The following is a 6,164-nucleotide window of genomic DNA, read 5'->3' as shown; positions in this document are numbered from 1 at the left end:
CCCCTCCCCAGCAATCCCCAGCTCCCCTGCCCCCTCCTCCAGCCCTGCCCAGCAGAGCAGCCCAGTCTGGGCTGGCCCCATGGCAGTGCCCACCGCAGGGTGCTGCAGAGCTCTGGGTACTCACCCCACAGCCCCAGTCCCTCTGAAGCGGACAGCAGCTGCTGGGGGGCAGAGAGGGGCATTCAGGCTCCCAGTCAACCCCAAGGCTGGTGCTGGCCCCAAGGCCATGAGGAAACAGGCTAGGCACTCTCTGGCTCTCCTGAATTCATATTGTAGGTGGTGCCCATACCTGACTGAATTTGTCACCTCCTCTGCCTCCACCAGCCCCACTCCTCACAACAGCATGGCAGTCCTGGCCCTGGGCCTCTTCAGGCAGCTCCCGAATCTCTCCAGTCTCCCCTCCCTCGGTCTTCTGAGTCCCCACTGACTCCCATGGCACTGCAGAGTCCTTGTTAGTGGATAAGATGATTTAGTGCTTTCCTTTTGGGGGACTTCACCACTGAGGGTGTTTCACCTTCTGAGCCTCCATTCATTCCAACCCCAGGGCACGTGGTGAGTCCCCATCCTCTCCTCTCCTCACCCCTCCAAATTCATTTCCCAAGAGTCTCATATTTGCCATCAGTCCTTTCATACATGAAGAAACCTGAGGAGAGAATGGGAGCTCATGGGCCATCTCCCCTCCCATTGGACACCAAGAAGAGAGCTTTTAAATCCAGAGCGCTTGGCCCAGTGGAACCCAATGTGACCATGAGACTAACTCCCAAAATATTGAGAAGAGAATGAGAACAGACTCCTTAAAACACTAATTCCTTGGACATTTTCTTGGCAGCAGCTTTGGAGGAAGAACCCAGCCTTCAGGCACTGGACCTGGGAGATTCTTTTTTATTGAAGGGATGCTATTGGGCATGCCACATATCATACAGTGCTCTGCAAGAGTCAGAGACAATAAGATCAAGCCTCAAGAGAAGAAGTATGAACCCAGCAAATTATCTATAATCAGGATTATCATAAGAGGAAACAGCAGACTCGTGGCCTAAGAGAAACTCTGAGAAATGTGCAGAGAATGGGAGGCAGGTTATTGTTGCTGAAACAGCATCCCTTGGGCCAGTTTCCATAGGGCATCCCTGAGCTCCTGGTTCCTCATGCTATAGATGAGCGGGTTCACTGCTGGAGGCACCACCGAATACAGAACTGCCACCACCACATCCAGGAATGGGGAGGAGGTGGCAGGGGGCTTCAGGTAGGCAAACATTACAGTGCTGAGAAACAGGGAGACCACAGCCAGGTGAGGCAGGCACGTGGAAAAGGCTTTCTGGCGTCCCTGCTCAGAGGGGATCCTCAGCACGGCCCTGAAGATCTGCACATAGGACACCACAAGGAAAACAAAACACCCCAAAAAGACAAAAGTACTAAACACAAGAAGTTTAAATTCCCTGAGGTAGGCATCTGAGCAGGAGAGCTTGAGGATCTGGGGAAGTTCACAGAAGAACTGCTCCAGGGCATTGCCTCGGCAGAGGGGTAAGGAAAATGTATTGGCAGTGTGCAGAAGAGCATAGAAGAAACCCAGTGTCCCAGGCAGCTGCTGCCATGTGGACACAAGCTCTGCTGCCCAGCAGGGTCCCGTAGTGCAGGGGTTTGCAGATGGCCACGTAGCGGTCATAGGCCATGACAGCGAGGAGAGAAAACTCTGCTGCAATCAAGAAGGTGAGCATAAAGATCTGGGCAGCACATCCCTGGTAGGAGATGGCCCTGGTGTCCCACAGGGCATTGGCCATGGACTTGGGGAGAGTGGTGGAGATGGAACCCAGGTCAAGGAGGGAGAGGTTGAGGAGGAAGAAGTACATGGGGGTGTGGAGGTGGTGGTCACAGGCTATGGCGGTGATGATGAGGCCGTTGCCCAGGAGGGCAGCCAGGTAGATGCCCAGGAAGAGCCAGAAAGTCAGGAGCTGCAGGTCCCGTGTGTCTGTGAATGCCAGGAGGAGGAACTGGGTGATGGAGCTGCTGTTGGACATTTTTTCACTTTGGCATGTGGACTATTCAAGGAAGAAAACACAGTATGTTAGCAGAGACTTCTCTGAGCAAAATCAAAGCCATTTCCCATAGACTCTGCTCATGCTACACACACCCCCTTTTCATTTTCCAGGAGACCTTCCTCAGCTCCGTGGCTGGAGCTCTGGTTGGTGCTGGCAGAATGTGCCATTAGGAGCACGGCCCTTGACCGCTGGTTGCTGAGGAGTCAGTCCTGCTCTGCAGCAGTGGGGTCATGGGAATGGTGGGAGCAGGGTCCAGTCCTGGCCTTCAGCTTTGTCAGGTGGAACCATACCTAACACAGAAGGGCCTGTCAGCACCTGCACTGCCAGTGCCAAGGAACTGGGATAGCAGAAGGCAGTTTGAGAGGTTTGGGGTTTTTTACAGCTCCCCCCATCTCCCCAGGGATTGTCCTGGGATGTCAGGAACCCTCAGCATTTCTGCTGCTCTCACGGAGAACAGAGTGAGCCCTGCGAGGCAAGACGACTGCCTGTGGCTCAGTGCAGTGAGGGGATCTGGTCACTCCCTCCGTCTTGTCCCCAGCTGCCTTGGGCTCGCACCTTCATGAGACGGAGGGCAAGCACACTCTTATGTTACGCAGCCAGACACTGCTGAGAGCAGAGGGATCCAGTGCAGACTACTAAATATGTCAGCCTTTCTCACGGTCTCAGCACCCCACTTCTAGCCCAGGACACGCATGCCTCCTTTCACCGACCCAACAGCATTTCCTCAGCCATAGAGTCTCTGCATTTCTCCATGGGGCTTCCAGAGAACACAAAGGTGCTATGGGACAGGTTTGCATGCTGGAAGGCAGCTCACAGCTTGGAAGGACACCCTAAGGAGATGATAGCCAATTGTCTTAATGTTGGCATCTCATGAAGAGAAAATTGACTCCTTCCCCAGCCCCACAGGCTGCATTGCCCACAGCCCCACAGATTAGAGGAAAGCTGGGACACTTGTTCCCATCGACATGCCTGCATGAATGGACAAACAAGATCAGTGTGTGACTCTGCAGCTGAAATTCCCATCCCCAGGGAGTCTGACAGCAATAAAAAGATGACTTTAAAATGGGCAAGTGGAGAAACAAGGAAAAATACAGTGAGGGTCTGGCTGAGAGAGGCAACGGGGGAGGCAGACGGACACTCAGGACAGCGTTACCCTTAGCCAGCTGTGCACGCCACGTCCCAGACAGTGATAATGCAGGACAGTTGCCCTCAGCCCAATTGCCAGTCAGTGGGAAATGGGGATGTGGCAGGAGGGATATGCCCTTGCTTCTTCTGCTGGTCTACTGGACAGAGAGGTGACTCCCACCCGAGACCCCATGGTTGTGAGGGCCGAGGGCTGTGCTGGGTGGGAGAGGAGAGATGAAGGGATTGCTCAGGGAAGTCATCTACATTGCAGGGGTGGCCGGGAGGTGCCCAGATCTGCCCTGCAACAGGGCTTCCATCAGCAGGTCCTTCCTTTCCTGCCCATCTCTACTGCCTGCAGCTGTCCCTGCGACGAGCTGTTGCTCTGGCCCCACGTCTCTTCCCTGCCAGTGCTCACAGACCCCATCTCAGGCCCTGTGTGCCCAGCTCTGCCCTGCAGCCTCTCCATGTGTGCAGGGCTAAAGAGCAGGTCCCACAAACCCTGATGAGACTGGAAAGGTGCTGCTGGTGCCATCTGTAGCCCACCCAGCCAACCAAGAGGAGAAACCTCAAAAGACAGACACCTTCCTTTACAGGAACTCCATCTTGAAAACTTCCCTCAGAAACGCCTGGGGTGAGCTGGAGCTGAGAGCAAACCTGACCCACACAGCACCCTCTCGACAGCAGAAGGACCCTGCCCTGCCAGGTGTCACTCCCTCCACCCACAGCTTCTCCCTGCAGCTACATGGGGAGGTCTCCAGGCAGGCTGAGTGCTGACCCTGGCAGGTGACAGAGTCCCTGCCCCAGCACACAGCCCCCTGGGGTGCAGGGACCCTGCTCTGAAGGACAGCCCTGGGCACCCCTGGCTGCACACCCACCTTCACACCCCTTTGTCCGTTCCTGGAAGAAGGCAGCTGTCATGCCCTGTCCCTCTGACAGTGCGGCAGAGAAGCCCTGCTTTGGAGCATGTCCTCCTCCTCCACACCAGAGAAGTACTGAGAGTCCTCCTGAAACATCCCATAGAATGTGGGATGTGGCAGCTTTTGGAGATCTCTCCAGGAACTGCAGCTTCTTTGCCCTGCTGCCACAGACTTAGCGTGTCAAGGGCTGTGAAGATTTCTCCCTTTGTTAACTCTCAGCGTCCTCCCGCCACCAACTGCCTTTACCCTCTCTCTGCCTCGCTCCTCTCCCCTCGGTGCCTGCAGGCAGTGCCCTCAGCCCTGCTGCACTTTGCAGAGGAGCTGCTCCTGGGCAGAGCTGTCTCTCTGCAGGGCTGCCCACTTGCCAGCAGCTCCCTCCAGCCCAGGAGCCCAGCCCAGCTCAGCAGCAGAGGCCCAGCCCAAGGCAGCGCTTTCTCTGCCCCTCTGGGCTCCCTCCAGGTGTCCCTGGGCCTCCAGGGCTGACAGCTCCTGCAAGACAGCAGGGTCTCTCCTGGGGAACAGAACTTGAAGCAGACTGAAGTCTCCACCAACTCTCCCTCCCTAAACACTGCACAGACTGATTCCTGCAGTGGGAATTGCTCTGCCAGGGTGTGCGGAGCTACAGGAGGTGTCAATGTTCCCCTCTGGACACTTACATCCCTGTGCCATGGTCAGGCAGGGCATGTAGGCAGTGACAGGCAGGGGATCATTTCCACCTGTGCAGGGCAGGGATCGAGCTAAAGCAAATGTCAGCATCGCAGCTCTCATCAGTATTCCTGAGGCCGGAGGGGCATTCAGCTTCTCCAGTGCACCCAACAGACCCACAGGAGGTGGGATTCCTCTTGCCTCAGCTTGGCTGCACAAAAGAGCTGTCAGCTCCTTCTCTAAGCTGCTGTCTTAATAATGGGGACAGAGGCCAGGAGTGAGCTTTTCCGATGCCAACGCCCGGTGACATTGGAGCTGCCCGAGGTGGTTCAGGACATGTGCAGGAAACTCCAAGCTCTAATGGAGCAGTTGTGAGAGACAGGGCAGCATCTGGGGGCATTGCCTTGGCTGCTGGTGGGGAATCCCTTTGGCCAACTGAAATGGTAGAAAACGATGACAGTTAGGACAACCCAACCTGTCCCTCCTCAGTATGCTTAGGGCAGCCGACAGAGGTATTCATCTGACCAAATGGAGTCACGTGCCCCAGGGGAGCTCAGTCTGTCTTCCTCTCCTCCATCAGCTGTATTTCCTACATCTCCACTAAGTGTAACCAAAGGTTTCCCATGGACATCCCTACATTGCCTAAGCAAATGCAGGGCAGCTGCTCGACTTAATGGCCAAATGCAGGCCTGTAGTTCCACCTCAGATGCCAAAGCTGCCCAGCACAACCGGAGCGTCCAGCTGGCTGGGCAGTGCAGGACCCACAGGACAGCTGTCCCCATCCCAGGCTGGTACATAACAGACACCCCAGGGCATCTCAGATAGATTTGGTGTGTACGAGCACGTGACTGAATGGCACTGCTGCAGGGAGCCAAGGTCTGTCCCATGTCTATCCAGGAGATGCAGGCAGTACATGAATATGAGGCACATCACAGCACTCATATGCCAACACTGTTAAATGCTGCTGATGCTTCTTACCCCCATCCTTTATTCACCTCCTTGATGATACAATCAAGGAACGGGTGAATGATTTTCACAGTTTACCTGGATGACACAATGTCCATAGCCAAGGACTTTCTCAGCAGCACCTTGTCCCTCCTGGAGATCAGCTTGGCCTCCACCACAGGCTCACAGGGACTGCAGAGACACCACAGACAGCAAAGCCCTCTCCCGTCAGGGCTGCAAAGTCCACCCCTCTTTGTCTCTTGCCTTGGGGAGCACAGGATTTGCTCACCTTGTGGGTCCCTCATTTCATCCTCACATTGCCATCTGCCATCCACGCCAGCATGTCTCTGCTCTGAAGCAAAGCCTTGGCTTGCACAGGATCTTGGGCACAAGAACTGTGACAAGTCTGAGGTTGGCCCTGCTGGCACCAAGCTGAGGGGCTGCAGCCCAAATGCTCACCAATGGCCTCAGCCTGGGGCACAGACAGGAGGGGATGGAG

At 55.5% G+C, this 6,164-nt stretch overlaps 1 pseudogene; it reads right to left on the bottom strand.

Annotated features, from left to right (window-relative positions):
- Nucleotides 1-986: 986 nt before the first annotated feature.
- On the bottom strand, nt 987-2,012 carry LOC148056594 (olfactory receptor 14A16-like; annotated as a pseudogene).
- Between the last annotated feature and the right edge of the window lie 4,152 nt (nt 2,013-6,164).

Source organism: Nipponia nippon, unplaced genomic scaffold (assembly GCF_047370975.1).
Source record: "Nipponia nippon isolate SJK-2023a ecotype South Korea unplaced genomic scaffold, ASM4737097v1 scaffold_127, whole genome shotgun sequence".
NCBI classification, from domain to species: domain Eukaryota; kingdom Metazoa; phylum Chordata; class Aves; order Pelecaniformes; family Threskiornithidae; genus Nipponia; species Nipponia nippon.
The sequence above is the reverse complement of the archived record's forward strand: the minus strand, read 5'-3'. Positions and strand labels throughout refer to the sequence as shown.